Genomic DNA, 7,564 nt, shown 5'->3' on the forward strand with positions numbered 1-7,564 from the left:
TTGGTCTGTTCTGTCTCTTTTTTTTTCTTTTCTTTTTTTTTTCCCTTGAACACTCATAACCTGTAATAAGGAATCCTGAATCAAAATCAACAATAATATCAACAGAAATGAATTCTATATGAAATGGAGTAAAATCCAATATCTCCCATGCCTGAATTAATACTCTAGTATTAGCTATCATGAAAGCCTACTTTTTATAAGAAAGTAGTTATGATTTATAAAAAGAATAGCCAGTATGTAAACGAGCTCCATACTGACAGACACTTTTCTGACTATAACCACAGTTTTTAACAATCCATTTTAAAACTTCCTTAGATATAAACTGCACCCAGCAGGTTGAATGTAATACAGCAAGAAAAATTATCTTATACCTAAAATATTACTTGCAATGCCACCAGCATTCATATTAAAGCAATAACTGAATTCTGTTTCCAACTGGCATTTCATTGCATTGTAAATAAAATACGACAGATGTAGGCAGGATTCTGAAAGGTTCACAGATGTAGGTATAGGTAATCAACAGAAATCACTATATTCATAGAATCATAGAAACATTCTGTTTGGGTTGGATCGGACCTCTAAACAACTGACAACTAAAACAGATTTAGAGTGAAGGGGATCGAGAAAATGCGTCACCATATCATATAATGATATGTCAGATAATATGGTGGCAGTTGTGGAGGTTTTACTTGGGTGGGCAAATGAGTTCCACCATGGCCACTCTCTCTCCTCCTCCTCAAAGGGAAAGGGGGAGAAAATACAATGCAAAGGTCTCAAGGGTTGAGATAAGGATGGGGCACTAGCTCAAAAATTATCGTGACGGGCAAAACAGACTCAGCATAGGGAGATAGTAAGATTTATTGCCTAGCAAGCTAGAGAAGTGAGAAACAAAGGAAAGAAAACAAAAATGCCTTCCCCCCCACCTGCCCTCTTCCACCTCCTCTCCCCAAGTGGCACAGGGGAAAGGGGGAATGGGGGTTATGGTCAGTCTATAGCACTTTTTCTCCACCGCTCCTTCTTGATCACTCTTGTCCCCTGTGCCATGGGATCCCTCCCATGGGATGCCATCCTTCCCAAACTGATCCTGCAGGGGCTTCCCACAGGCAGCAACTCTTCAAGAACTACTCAAGATATGGGTCTGTACCACGGGGTCCATCCATCAGGAGCATACTCCTCCAGCACAGGTCCCCCACGGGCAGCAGTTCCTGCCAGGTCACCTGCTCCTCTGTGGGCTCCTCTCCGTGGGCTACAGATCCAGCCCAGAATCTGCTCCAGAGAGGGTCCTCCACAGGCCGCAGCCTCCATCAGTGCGGTTCCACTGGCTCCCCTGTGGAACCCTGCTCCACCATGGTACTCCATGGGCTGCAGAACAGCCTGCTTCACCATGGTCCTCACCACAGGCTGCAGTGGACTTCTGCTCCGGTGCCTGGAGCACCTCTCTCCCTCCTTCACTGACCTTGCTGCCTGCAAGGCTGTTTCTCAGTCCTCTCACTCTCACTGTTGCTGTGAGTAGCAGCGTGTTTTTTTTTTCTTTTTCTTTTTCTTTTTTTTTTTTTTCCCTTTCTTAAATATGATCTCACAGAGGCGCAAACAATGCTGCTTATTGGCTCAGCTCTGGTCAGCAGCAGGGCCCTTACCTAACATGGGGCAGCTTCTAGATTCTTCTCATAGAAGCCCCCTGCTACCAAAAACCTTGCCACATAAACCCACTACAGTTGCCATGGTTAGATTGTTCTATAGACAATCCTTATACCAGAGCAACAACTACAATCACAGCTTGACCATTGTGAGACCTGTTTTATTTCCTGCTTGATTATCCAATAAGGACTAGGTGAGTGCTCTGTGTTGTTTAAAATTACTTTTATACTAAGAAATTTTCCATACTGTCAGCTTTCTAAACATCTGAAGGGTTCAAAGGAAAAAAAATAATATAAAAATCCATGTCCTAAGTGTTTTTATGCCTCATTTTTATGTATACAGAATGTTGCTGGTGTGCTGGTCTGAAATACTGGTGCTTTTTTAAGTGTCTATTTTTGATTGCCTCCCTGTGTTAGTCCTGATACATAGTATTAAAGAGGTACTTCTTTGGAATGTCAGTCTCAAATTAGAGAAGGATCCATAATACTGTTCTTAACAGAGCAGCTTTCAAATTGTGATATGTAAATCTGTCACTTGTATACTAAGTGCAAGGAAAAGATTTGTGTAAAACTTTATATTTAGGAGTTATTAACATGATTTTTAAAAGTGCTGTAAAAATGCATAATACAGATTTATGAAGCCAATTTTTTGCTATAGCAGATGTTTAAAATTATTTCTATTTTTTTTTTTTTTTTGGGGGGGGGGTTGGGCAGGGATGGGATCAGTATGGTGCTTTTAAAAACCCTAGGGAAAACATATAATTCAAACTTTTAAAAATGTATATTTTGGATATATATTTAAAAAAATATGAAAGAAAACGTATGTTACAGCTCTGCCGTGCCATCTGATACTGATGACAAAGGACTGATAGATTTTTCTTAGAAGACTATACGACAACTCAAATGGCACATTAGGAATTCACATTTTCTAAATGCATGTAACAAAACTCCCACATAAACAGAAAAGCAATGTAAAGACATGTCCTCCTTCAATCTCCCTCTACTTTTTTACATCTGCATAAGACTATGTCTTTTATAGTTGCATCTCTGTAGTATCCATATAAATGTATGAAACATATGTTGTATCTTATTTTTAAAAAAATCACATAATTATTGTAATCAATGACTAAATATTCCCAGATTGAATCAGTAGTCCTTTCCTTCTGTATGCGCTCTGAATACCAGCCTTAAAAGATATTTTTCATGACTGTACAAGTAGATGTATTATATGGCAAAGCATGGAACATTAGCAAAAGAAGTCTTTAACTACTTCAACACTAGCTTGTTTTTAGGGTGCCTTGCTTGTATTGTAGTGATATTTTGTCTTTCTACACAGTTTTCTGAATTCCTATGTGTGGGAATTCTACTTATTTCAAATAGTAAATCTGAGTAAGGATCCTCTATCCTTACTGCCCTTATTATTCGCAAAGTAAAACTGGTTATGACTCTTGAGAACAAAAAAGTATAGCAAAGGTATTGCCGTATTCCATGCACGATATTTCCCTCCTTTTTTTTTTTTTTTTCCTGTTATTTGTTTCTGTGTTTTGTTTGGTTTTGTTTTGTCTTTAACTTGAATATTTCCATTGCTAAGAAAGCTGAAAGCAATTTGGAAAAATGAAATGTGGTTAATTTCTAATAGTATTTAACACAGTAGGTCCTCAATATCAGACAAAAATGAGTACAAATTATGGTAGAAACTATACAAATAATTCAATAGTTTTAAAGCAAGAGATGACATGGTGAATAGGCAAAACACAACAAAATATTGGAAAAGTACAATATCCAGATACACAGTAGTGTTTGCAGGCATAAATCTTGTGGTTAGGTTATTTAGTTTTGTTTTGTTATTTATAAGGTGTAGGGAATTAGTTAAGAGGGGAGTGGTCATATGGAAAGAAAGGGAAAAGTATTTTCTGGGTAGAGGAACGTGACAAGGTATGATGCCAAGAACAAAAAATGCAAAGTTTACAGCATCCTAAAAGTTCAGTTCTGGGCTTCAAACTTCATTAAAGATTAAATATGGTGCTGATCTGTGGTACAATAGCAGGAACAATTCATAGATCGTGGCCTAAAAAAAAACAAATAACAACAAAAACAAAACAAAAAAAAACAACAACAACATCAACAACAAACTTTACAGATTGACATGGAAAGAAAGATGTAAAAGTTGGTGGTAATACACACCCAGAGAGATGTCTTTAATTTGAGAAGTCTTTCTAATAAGAAGAACGGAGAATGATTAGAATAGATTGCCTGAAGAAGTTGTGGAAAGGCTCTCATCATTTAAGAACAGGTTGCATAAGCTTCTGTCAGGTATCATATATTATGTAAGTCATGCCCAGAAGCAGAAGACCAAAATCTTCTGATGCTTGCCTTGGTATTCCATGCTTCTATGTTTCTCCATTACATAATGATGAAGTCAACAGCTGATAATATACTGAGTTAGACATATATATCATTGAATGCTTCTTATGGTAAGAGAGTACAAGCTGGGTAAGCGGGGATGCTTAGGTATGTTTGAGCTGAACTGAAGTGAAATTCCTATGCCCCCCATTGATCTAGTCAAGAAGTCTGCTATCTGCCTTTTTTTCTCCCTCTAGCTCTTTTTCTTCTGACTACCAATTAAATCTTCAGTTGCTGAAAGTAATCCTGATTAAATTTCTGCAAGAAAAGTTTCAATATAGATCAATCCATACTTCCTTTCAAAAATATTATGTTGGAAACTTCCTAATCATTCCTCTTTACAGGTTAATGCAATGATCTTCTGCTGTTTAAGTTTTGTAGGAACATTTTTGTTGTGAACTTTCCCAAAGGAAAGCATACACAGAAGAGAATAGAAAATACCCAATCTATAGCAAATATTTTTAAAACATTTCCCTCCTCATCTTTCCTGTAGGCCCCTTTAAGCGCTGGAAGACCATTATAAGGTCTTTCTGGAGCTTTCTCTTCCCTAGGCTGAACAACCCCATGTCTGTCATCCTGTCTTCATAGTGCTCCATCTCTCTGATCATCCTTGTGGCCCTCCTGTAGTAGGATGTCTATCTTGTGCTAAGGGGTCCCAGAGCTGACCACAGTGCTCCAAGTGGGGGATAGAATAGGATAGGATGGGATAGGATAGGATAGGATAGGATAGGATAGGATAGGATAGGATAGGATAGGATAGGATAGGATAGGATGGGATGGGATGGGATGGGATGGGATGGGACGGGACGGGACGGGACGGGACGGGACGGGACGGGACAGGACGGGATGGGACGAGACGAAACGAAACAATAGAATAGAATAGAATAGAATAGAATAGAATAGAATAGAATAGAATAGAATAGAATAGAATAGGAGTATTCTATAGAATACTCTCTCTATATAGTGTATATATATAGTATATAGAGAGTATATATATATTTCTATATATAGAATATTCTATAGAATAGAATAGAATAGTTCAGTTGAAAGGGACCTTCAAAGATCATCTAGTCTGTCTGATCCTTTTGATCTATCTAAAAATTAAAACGTTAAAAAGGACATTATTCAATTGCCTCTTGAACAAGGCATGGGTCATCAACCCAATCTAAGAAGCCTGCTTTAGTGTTTGACCACCCTCACAGTTATGATTTTTTTTCCTGAATGTCTCCTGGTGCACATGTGCCATTTCCATGTATCTTGTCATCCGTTACCAGGGACCAGCACCTTCCTCTCTACTTCCCCTCCTCAAGAAGAAATTGTAAAGAATAATAAGGTTGCCTCTTAGCCTTCTTTTCTCCAGACTAGACAGCCTAAGTGTCCTCAGGCCCTCCTCATAGGATATACCTAACAGCCCTTAGTTATGTGAAACTGTAATTTCAGTGGAGAAGTTCAGTTTCTTACAACTGATTCTCCCAGGGATTTCTTTAAGACTATTTGGAGAACAAAATGTTGATTCCACTTGTAGACTATAAACAGACATCATACATTATTACTATTTTTTTTCCTTCTAGAAAACATCCCACATATTTTAACAGATGGAGTACCAATATTGCAAATCTTAACACTATGTTTTATGACATCGTAATGTTTAGGTGAATAAACCTAAACTCTTAAAAATGGTCAAAGTAAAAATATAATCATATAGCCTGCATGTGGTGAGACATGTCCATGTGACATACAACAAACATCCAAACATCAGATTTATGCACTGAGTTAGTTGTAGATAAGTTTTTTTTTTTTTTTTTTTTTTTTCCCCAGCCGTGATTTCTGTTAATTTAAGAAAAAGCTTCAATATTTCTAAGTCTGAAAAATCTGTTTTACAATCTGTTTGGTAAATAACAAAAAAATATTTCTAATTTGTAAAAATAAGCATATAAGTTTAGGAGTGTTTTGTGTCAACACTTGTTATAATTTCATAGGCAAGCACCAAAATTTGCAATTACCAAAACACTATAAACTGAAAGATAGTTGCAATATAATTTCACTTTGAAAACTGATTGCTTAGTCTGCCATAATCCTCTTGCACCTTTTATACCACTGCCAAAGTAGGATGTCTACTTGCTCTTTCCATGCATACATTTTTTTTTAAATAAAAAGTTTCCCTTTGCAATAAGTTATTGCAAATAAGTTATTAAAGGAGGTGATATGAAAATACAGTTTTTCCTCTATCAATCTGCACCCCAAATACTTCTACTTCAGTTACTCAATTATGAGAAAACAAAAGCAAAACAAAACGAAAACAAACAACAACAAAACACAACAAATCAGCTTATCTCTATCCACTTTGTTCTTGGATATTTTAATGATGAACCGTAGGTCTATAAGGACTTATAAAATTGTAAGATACCTCAAAAAATTAAAATCACAACAATGACCTAAGAAAATTTTTCTGGAATGGAAGATGCTATTAACCTTTCAGAAAACTTTTTTTTTTTTTTTGTAGGAAATAAGTTTAGCCATTAGTAAAGATTTTCTGAAACTAAAATGTTAAAAGTTGAAAAGTCTATCCCTTTTGACTGATAGGAATTTATCTTGAGAAAAAAATAGTTTTTTATTAAAAATGCTAAAAATCTTATTAAACAATATCAGGCTAAAGGGAAGAAGTTAAATTAATTTATATTTATAATTATAATAACTGAATATGTAAATTATTTTATCACTCATTTGACAAAGTAGGGACTGCTCCCTGATAACAGGTAATGCTGCAGACCTGTGCAAGCAGTTACCAGCAAATTAGCAGAAACAGAAACAGAGAATTTAAAGGAAAGATCTAGAACTCGTAACCTCATTGTGTTTAGAATTTTTTCAGTTCCTTTGGAAAATGAATAATAGAGGAAAATAAGGTATATCTGCATATTTATCTGTATATTATCACATACTTCTTTGCCTTTGGCCGTTTTTCTTGTAGTCTTGCTTTCTCTGCTTTGAATGCTTAGCTTGTTGAAGGAAGGTCATATACCTTCAAAGGCATATACCTTCAAAGTGTGATCTGTAACAACTTTTGGGCATGTAATTAAAGCATGTAATTAACAAGCACGTGATTAAAACTTTCTTCAGTCAGCTCTCAATGGAAAAATAGTGGGACCTATGGGCTTGTTGGCTCTCTCCTTTAGTAAAAAGCTCCAGGAGGAAGTTGCTTAAACACATAGGGCTTGGGAAAAATGCTAGAAATATACCCCCAGTATCTTTGGCCTAAATGAATGTGGCCAGACTTTCCACAGAGTTATCCATCATTCTGAAATAAAGTCTCTTTGTTAATAACCCTATTTTTCCATTTGGAAACCAGAAGCACAGAAAGTTCAAAGGGCTTGTCCCAAATTACTTAAGGATTTTCTGGTGTATCCATGAATTAAATTAGAAACTGGCATCCAAATTCACTACCTTAACTGTAAATCTTGTCTTCCATTTTTGCTCTTATGAAGGAAAGATATTACTCCCTTATCTTATTGTTATCTTCTATGAAT

The sequence above is a fragment of the Cygnus atratus genome, chromosome 1, assembly GCF_013377495.2.
Source record: "Cygnus atratus isolate AKBS03 ecotype Queensland, Australia chromosome 1, CAtr_DNAZoo_HiC_assembly, whole genome shotgun sequence".
NCBI lineage: Eukaryota > Metazoa > Chordata > Aves > Anseriformes > Anatidae > Cygnus > Cygnus atratus.